Raw genomic sequence first — 10,000 nt, 5'->3', positions numbered from 1 at the left:
GTGAGACAGAAATCGCTTACAATTTGTGAATGTAATTGGTAAGGTTTTATCACCTGATTAATTGACAAATTACCTTAATTGCTTAATGAGTCGTTTATGTTGACGACTTGTGGGAGGTCCGGAAACAACTCTCATGGTGAAAATGCTGGACAAATCTTGTTACCAATCTCGTCACTGATTTCATTGTTTGGAATAAGATTTGGGATTTAAACCGTAAATGAAGAGTTCATAATGTTTGTGGTTTGAGCTTCCGTATATTGGCCAACGCTATTTAGTATAAAACACTGGATTTCATACTTATAGTATCATTTAAAAAGTATTTGCAATGAAATTTATTTTGTTTAAAAGGAAAAATATGAAGTCACTACCAGCAGTCTATTGGGCATTGAGGTGATATGATTCTTAATCAGATGGGCCTTGTTTCTGAAGAGTTCCCACCGATTTCTTGCGTGGGTCCACAGCTTGTTAGGAGTTCTTTCAAACTGCGGCTCCCAACAGTTGCCGATGCTGGCTCAAAGATTTTCAATCGGATTCATATCGCATCCTTTGCCAGGCAGCTCGAGCAAGGGGATGTCATTGCTCTCACGGAACCACAGGCGCACCACCCAGGCCGTGAGCGCAGGCCAGCGGTCTTGGATGACGGTCGGGCTCCTGAAAAGGGGAGTATCGGTTTTGGAGGCTAGGGAAGAAGACGTCCTCTAAATCTATATATGTATATGTCTTTTCTGAAGATAATCTTCCCTCGATCCTGGAGAGATCCGACGCCGTGGATGGACATCCAGCCCTAAACATTCACGGTCACATATGTACAGCGGTTCTTCTGCCATATGTGCTTATGCTCATATCTGAGTGTCTTGATAAAGGTGGCTATTAGTAATGTACAAAATGCAGCCATTTCAATCGCTGAAAATGTGCATTCATTCTATTTTACATACCTTGCATCATTTGCATCCCACACATGTATTTTCAAGTGAGTTGTACGTTTTTTGTTTTTTTTTTTTTATCTGTGAAAATGCACCACCTCCAGAATTCAGAATTCAATCCGACGTATTGACGAGTGAAGTTCAATCTTCTGGCGCGGTGCTGATTCGTAAGCCGTTCTTTCCTTGCAGGGATCCGATGGAGCACTCAACTTTCATGTAACCGTCTATAGACTGTCTGAGGGCTTACATGTAACTGGAGCGTTTCCCTTATGCTTGCGGAGTTCGTAAACGGATTTTCTTCGGCCGCTCGTATGATGGCTCGTCCTTCTCCGAAGATATCAGACGTGGTCGCGGTCTTCTATCTGTAAGAAGAAAGACACGAATAGCTAAGGTGTTTTTTTATTAAATTTCTTAGTAAACGTTATTAATTTGTTATTAAAATTTATGCAACAACTTAGCCTAAGTAAACATGTATATAATCCGGTTTCCTGATACCGCTTGATCCACTTGCTGACCGTTGTTGCTGGTATAGCCACGTGATCAGCTGTTGCACGAATGGAGAGACTTCATCACGAAAAGCAATTATTTGGGTTCATTTCACAATCCTCCTTTGCTCTTGATTCATGATGAAATTTCAGTGTGAATATAAACAGATTAAGATTGGATGCCTGAGATTGGATGACTACAATTTATGTTATTAGCACATGATTTGTGCAAAGTCGCAAATACGTAAATATTGCGAAAATATCCATACATTCCTAATAAGTGTTTTAACCACAAAAGTGACGTTTATTAACTTAACATTACCTAGAATTATATTCTTGTCTGATTAAACTAAGCCAAATCGTGTTCTATGTTCGCTTTAATGATATTGGGAACATGTTAGCAGACGTATTACTTTTAGGCTGATGTCTTGGCTGATGTTAGTAAGTGCACATTGGGTCATCTATCATTAAATTAGTATTCTACGTGTTACAGAAAACGAACAAATTACTGCATTGGTCAGATATTGAAGCACGAAGTTAAAAAGACAAAAATAGACACTGTTATGCAGTTTAATACATGTATTTTGTAGAAAGTTTACTTATTTATTGAAGACGATTCTTGTAGACGTGAAATAGGCATTGATTTCCGTCTCTATGCTGATACTCATTCACCAGGTTGTTTAAAATAAATATGTGAATATAAGACATATTCCATCACATTGTTCTAATATACCTTGCAAATATGGCTTATACTGATCTATTCATTTTACATTATATTTCCTTTCTCTCTCTCTCTCTCTCTCTCTCTCTCTCTCTCTCTCTCTCTCTCTCTCTCTCTCTCTCTCTCTCTCTCTCTCTCTCTCTCTCGTGTGAAATATAGAGTGGGGAAGATTATTGACCATGGAGATTACCAAAAAAACAATATGGAATAAACTCTGAATTTTAGGAAAAACCATATGTATGATTTTTTTTTACGAAATATGCAATATATGTTATGCCTTACAAACTCAAACATATATATATATATCCATATTTCGATTGAAATTATTATTTTGACTGTTATAATATTTTTCAAATATAAAAATTCTCCAATGTAAACCTAGCAGTATTAATCGGAGGTCTGAAAGGTAGCAAATATAAAAAAACAAAAAAGTGCTCTCTCATATACAAAATTACATACATATGTATGAACTGTATTCGAGTTTGTGAATTGCTGACGAAGATATAACCGAAACTGGTCAAGATATTTACTTTTTAAATATATATATGTGTGTGTATGTATATATATATATATATATATATATATATATATATATATATATATATATATATATATATATATATATATATATATATATAATACACCACATATATTTTATATATATATATATATATATATATATATATATATTATATATATATATATATATATATATATATATATATATATATATATATATATATATATATATATATAATATATATATATATATATATATATATATATATATATATATATATATATATATATATATATATATATATATATATATATATACAAAACAGTTATAACATTAAGACATCATCTCCTCAGTCGGATTTCTTTCCTGTTGTGGATAACTGTGAAATTATTTCAACCAGTCACAATCATCGTTATTGACCGGTCTCTCCACTCACGGAATGCTACATACTTCACAAGCATTGCCAAACAAAAATTGTCATCTCCAAACACACAGTGGGGAACTGTGAATACTCTCTGGCTCTCTCGCGCTCGCGGTCAATTTGTTTATCCAGAGAATTATGCTCTTTTCTGTGTATTATTAAGATCATTATAATTTTATTATTTTCATTATTATTATTGTTATCATTATTATCATCATCATCATTATCATTATTATTATTATTATTATTATTATTGTTATTATAATTATTATTATTATTACAATTATAATTATAATTGTTGGTCATGTTGTTGTTGTTCTTGCTGTTTTGTTATTGTTATTGTTATTGTTATTATTATTATTATTATTATTATTATTATTATTATTATTATTATTATTATTATTATTATTATTACTATTATCATTATTTTTTATCATTATTACTATTTTCATTATTATTATCGTTATTGGTAGCAGAAGTAGTGGTGGTAGCAGCATCATTATTATTACTATCGCCATTATTAATATCACTTTATAATCGATATTCCTATCATTTTTATCACCATCGTCATCATTAATATTATTATTTTTATTATCGTTATTATCACCATCATTACTATTTTTCATTTTGTTGTTATTATTATTATGCAATTATATTAATCTATTATTTTCATTATTATAATTATTATCATTATCATTATCATCATTATTGTTGTTGTTGTAATTATTATCATGATTAGTAATGTCATTATTATTATTTTTTATTATTGATATTTCTATTGTTATTGCTATTGGAATTTTATTAAGATCATTGTTATTATTATTATTACTATCATTATAATTATTATTGTTATCATCATCAGTGTAATAAACTTAAATATTATCATCAGTATTATTATCATTACTATTATCATTGTTATTATTATGATTATCATCATCGTCATAATTACCATCATCCTTATTATTACTGTTATAATCATCATTATTGTTATTATAATCATGAATAATTAATCATCATTATTATTATTGTTGTAGTTTTTCTTTTCTTTTCTTTTTTGCCGTTGTTGTTGTATTATTATTATTCTCATCATAACTTTTATTTATTATTATCATTATCATTATTCTAATTACTGCTATCATCTTTATTTTTACTATCATTATCATTTTCATTACCTTTATCATAATCACTACAATTTCTGTTGTTATTTCTATTATAATGATAATTATCACTATTACATATTTTCATTTTTATGCTTTTATACACTGCAACTATTACACGATTTCCTACATGCTTGTACTCCAATTCTTGAGTAAATCTTCAATGACAGGAATGCTCATTTCTCCTTAAAATGATATAGGTAAAACTTACACAAGAGACGTATTAGTAACAACAGATTTTGATGAATGGTCAAGCTGCCTTCATCTGCTAATTTTGTGGACGTGGTAATAGTGTTTGAATTATATTGGCGAGAGATGGGGAGAAAGACGGGGGAAATAGTATTGACATCGTTCATTCATCCTTCCTTGCATTAGCCCATCCTTCAAATCTTCTTGTTCGATTAGCCGTGTTAACAAAACACACATAAGTCCTACCAAAGAACTAATGTTTTTTTGCCTATTCACTCAAGACATACCCTGTAAACACACGGCCTTCGACATCATTCTCGTCCGTTTTCATAGTCCGATGCAGTGAGCAGCGTATTCAACACACCGCTCCGTTGAATCTAGCGAGTGGCGATTTTAGGACGAAATATAGCAACGCGAGAGTTCCTTATTATCAATGAACCCTGATTCGTTTTGTACTCGAGTAAATGATACCGATGAAAATATCAATAACGCGCTTCACATACGTACATAAACACAAACATATTGATGTGTTGTAGGACACGAGTAGTATGACTGAAGAAAGGTATATTTGTGGGATTTTGTTTGTGTTGTGTGTGTGTGTGTGTGTGTGTGTGTGTGTGTGTGTGTGTGTGTGTGTGTGTGTGTGTGTGTGTGTGTGTGTGTGTGTGTGTGTGTGTGTGTGAGTATTGTTTTGTGTTTAAGGAGGAATAGAAAAACTGTGTGTGTGTGTGTTTCCATAAAAGCATTTAATCACTGAAACTTTAACATTCTCACGTGGCCTACCTTTGAGGGGGCATAAAGCCATTAACAGAGGTGTTCCCGTCGTAGGCACTTCAACAAGAGTTCATTCAACTTGGTTTACAACACCGAAAGCAGCCTTAAAGATCACCCAGCACTTGAGAGGGAAAGAATTTCTTATTTTCGTCTACTTGGAGTGCCCCGACATCTTCAGCGTCTCTCAAGTGTAAAAAGTTTCTGGGTCGATAAGCAGGCCTTTTCTGATTTTGGATTTTTAACCTAGGTCTTTCCCTCTCTCTCTATCTCTTACTCTCTCTCTCTCTCTTCTCTCTCTCTCTCTCTCTCTCTCTCTCTCTCTCTCTCTCTCTCTCTCTCTCTCTCTTTCTCTATCTATCTATCTATCTATCTGTCTGTCTATCTATCTATCATTCTATCATTCTGTCTATCTATCTATCTAGCTAGCTATCATTCTATCAATCTATCCATCTATTTTTTATCTCTTTTTCCGTCTATCTATCTATCTATCTATCTATCTATCTATCTATCTATCCATCTCTATCTATCTATCTTCTCTCTCCTCTCTTTCTTTTCTTTTTTTCTTTTTTTTCTTTTCTTTTCTTTTCTTTTCTTCTCTTCTCTTCTCTTCTGTTCCCTTCTTTTCTCTTCTCTTCTCTTCTCTTCTATTCTCTCTCCTTCTTTTTCTCTTTCTTCCTTTCTTTCTCCTTATACCAAGGAATTATGCTGTGTTCGTTAAAACTTTCAACATTTCGTAACATGTATGTTATCGCTTTAAGTGTAATTTTTTTTTCATATCTTAATACTTTCTTGTGGGATCATAACATTATTTCCAAACAACTATAGCATTAAAAAGAGTCGAAAACTAGGAGCACACTGATGCCTTGAGTTCACAAAACTAGCCCCGTTGATGCCTTTACTATAATGATAATAATCATAATCACCACTATCACTTATCGTGATGATAATCATCATTACCATAGTTTTGGCTACTTTAATGTGCCTTTTATCTTAAGTATGACATATTCTTAGTTATTATTATTCATCTATTTATCTCAATCGTACGTTGATTTACGAGTACTTATTCATGTATTCATTTTCATTTCCTAAATACTTGCGTCCGTGAGACAAGATTGAATATAATCCTCTTCTCGAACTATTGTCATAGTTCAAGTTCCTATAGTAAATACTGACCAAGGACAGGAATGCACGTTTATCCCTGGAGGAATTTCGAAAATACTTAAACGGGAGTTGACCCATAACGGAAGGAATTTCTCCCTGTGTTTAAGCTGGTAAGCCATGCAATAAACTATACATTTTTGTCGTGTTATCATAAGCTTTGAAGAACTGTCGAATTGTTGCTCCTACAGATGCAAGGGAAGTCGGATATAAGGGAGAGGGATATTGAGAGAAATGTGATAAAAAATTAATTTCCCCTTGTCACCCGCGCATATAGCCTCCATAGCTCGTGTTTAATAAATCAGGTTTACCAAAAATAAAAACAATTATAATAATAAAATAATAATAATGATAATAATAATAATGATAATGATAATGATAATGATAATGATAATGATAATAATAATAATAGAAAAATAATAATAATAATAATAATAATAATATAATAATAATAATAATAATAATAATAATAATAATAATCTATATACTACTACTACTACTGCTGCTACTACTACTACTACTACTACTACTACTACTAATAATAATAATAATAATAATAATAATAATAATAATAATAATAATAATAAATAAAAATAATGTGATAACCTAGGACGGAATTCATGCTTTTTATTGACCGATGATGACATAACACAAATTCTTTCTCGGCTGCTTCAAGAAATTGGTTCAGGGACGAACACTCCGTAGGTCAGATTGGTTTGCTTAGCGACTGGCGATTTCGAGATGCTATGTAGCGACACGGCACTATTTCGTTGGATCCTGACTTGCTTCGCTTTCGAATGCACAGAGATGATTTAATTCCTTGGTTTTTGATTGAAGCCTAATGAGCACTGGCGTGTATTTCCGGTGGTGGTCGTGCGTCTGATTGTGAATGTGTATGTGCCTGTGTGCGCTTGTGAGGGTTAGTTTATTTGTAAGTATTAAGTAGAGAGAGGGAGAATATAGTGATACAAGCTGCACGTAAAATATTGTATGACTTCAACATGTGGCGATATTTAAAAATCCCTTTAACAAAAACACCTCCTGTATACACACAGATTATTTCAAACAAGACTTGAGAGTATATTCCAAGCCCCCTTTCAGAAAACTTTCAGAAATGCTTCCAGATCCGATGTTTTTCCTGAATATTTTCCATAACAAGAAACCGTCATTTTTCCTTATTTCATGTCACTCTTTTCTCTCGTCTTAATTCTATTTATTATCCCCGCTTCTTAGTTACTGACGGAAACCATTCAAAATATGTAGGAGTTCTGAGTGCAAATATATTTTTTTTCTCTTTTTTTTTTTCTTTTTAGCGTAACTTCTGAGTTCTTTCACACTTCGTCTCAGACTTAAATTATCAGCACGAAACGTCTAGTCACCGTTCCCATAAGTTCTACATCAGTACATTATATACATTTACACATTCTACATGTGATAATTCATATTCCCAAGCAGATATCCTACGAGGAGACACTAAAAACAACTAAAATAAAACATTTTTATTCAATCATAACAGCTACATGCACTACCGGCCTCTCTCTCTCTACAAAGCCCCTCTCCCGATAATGACGTCAACATCAAGAACAGCACCGTTACACATATTGTTATCGATCTGTTGTCAGCATCCACGACACGTTTGTAAAATTCTGTCAAAAAGAATGTCCAAGCATTTTGAAGTTCATTAAGGTATCGGTAATATTATTTTCGGTTAACAATATGAGCCTAGACTGGACGTGTCACTCTTTATTGGTAAACGACAGAAATGTATATGATAATGTTGGCGACCTTAACCGTCGCATTCAGAGAGAGAAGGGGGGAGGGGGGAATGGAGAAAAGAGTGAGGTAGATAGGGAAGGGAAGGTAGAAAAAAAAAGTGAGATAGAGAGAGGCGGGGAAGAAATGGGTGAGATAGAGAGTAAAAAAATAAAATTAAATTAAAAATTAAAAAAAAAATAAAATAAAAAATAAAAAAAGAATGAGAGCGAGAGAGAGAGAGAGAGGGAGAGAAAGAGAAGAGAAAGAGAGAGAGGGAGAGAGAGAGAGAGAGAAAGAGAGAGAAGAGGAAGAGAAGAGAGAGAAGAGAGAGAGAAGAGAAGAGAAAGAGAAAGAGAAGAGAAGGGTAAAGGGAGGAAAGAGAAGAGAAAGTAGACAGACGAGAGGGGGAGAGATGAGAAGAGAGAGAGAGGAGGAGAGAGAGAGTAGAGAGAGAGAGAAAGAGAGGAGAGAGAGAAAGAGAGACGACAGACAGCAGACAGACAGAAAGACAGGCAGACAGAGAAGAGAACAGAGAGACAGAGAGACAAGAGATAAGAGGACTCGAGAGAGAGATCGAGAGAGCAGAAGAGAGAGAGTCAAGAGAGAAGAAGAGAGAAGAGACATAAATCGGACAGACAGACAGACAACAGAGAACAGGCGGGAGTAGAACAGAGAGTACGAGAGAATGAGAGAGCATACGAGTAGAGACTCAGAGGAGAGAGACGAGAGATGAGAGACAGAGAGACGAGAGGGAGGGAGCAGACATGTACCTCAGACAGCACGACTAGACAACGACACGACCAGACATCGAGAACAGTCTAGAGTACAGAGAGAAAGAAACAGCACAGCACCACCAAGACTGTTAGCCTAGTCAAAGAGAAAGAGAACAGAGTAAAGAGACAAGACAACAGAAAGCAGAGACGACGGTGGGGGAAGAGCGGTAGAGAAGAGAGAACGAAGACAAGACAGAGAGGGGGGTAGAGAGATGAGAGAGAGACGATCAGAGTAGGTGGGATGCTGAGAGTGAGAAGTCGAGGAAACTCATTAACACAGGTATAGCCATCCCTTACACCGCAACACGTGCTACCAACGGCCTTAAAACAGCCTTAAAGGTTACCCAGCACTCGGGAGACATTTTTAGCTAGTACATGGGGTCGCGGACACTGTTCGTACCTCTTGAGTTTAAGATTTATTGCTGACTAATAGATCTGTTCTCGATTCTGTGTTCTGACTTTGTCGTCTCTCTCTCTCTCTCTTCTTCTCTTCTCTCTCTCTCTTCTCTCTCTCTCTCTCTTCTCTCTCTTCTCTCTCTCTCTCTCTCTCTCTCTTCTTTCTCTCTTCTCTCTGTCTCTTTCTCTCTGTCGCTCTTCTCTCTCTCTCTCTCTCTCTCTCTTTCTCTCTCTCTCTCTTTCTCTCTCCCTCCTCCCCCCCTCTCTCTCTCTTTCTCTCCCCTCTCCCCCCACACCTCTCTCTTTCGCTCCCTCTCTCTCAATCAATCAATGTAAAACATATGTTAATGCACTTTGGAATGGCATTTCCCTCTCCATATCTTTGATGCTTATGTCATTCTCTCTCAGTTATAAAGAACCATTTGCATATTTATGGCCTTTTACGTGCAAATACACATATAATTTATTTATATCTTTTTATCATTGTTGTTGTTATTTTTCAGTTGTAGTTGTTATTAGTATTACTATTATCATTTTTATTATCATTATTGTTGTTGTTGTTGTTGTTGTTGTTGTTGTTGTTGTTGTTGTTGTTGTTGTTGTTGTTGTCGTCGTCGTTACTGTCACCATCACCATCATCTTCCTCATCAACATAGTTTCCACTATTTATTTTTTTAACACTGATTGGATATGTTTAGTTTAAAACTATATTTAAAAACAGTATATTG

Source organism: Penaeus monodon, chromosome 1 (genome assembly GCF_015228065.2).
Source record: "Penaeus monodon isolate SGIC_2016 chromosome 1, NSTDA_Pmon_1, whole genome shotgun sequence".
Lineage (NCBI taxonomy): Eukaryota > Metazoa > Arthropoda > Malacostraca > Decapoda > Penaeidae > Penaeus > Penaeus monodon.
The sequence above is the reverse complement of the archived record's forward strand: the minus strand, read 5'-3'. Positions refer to the sequence as shown.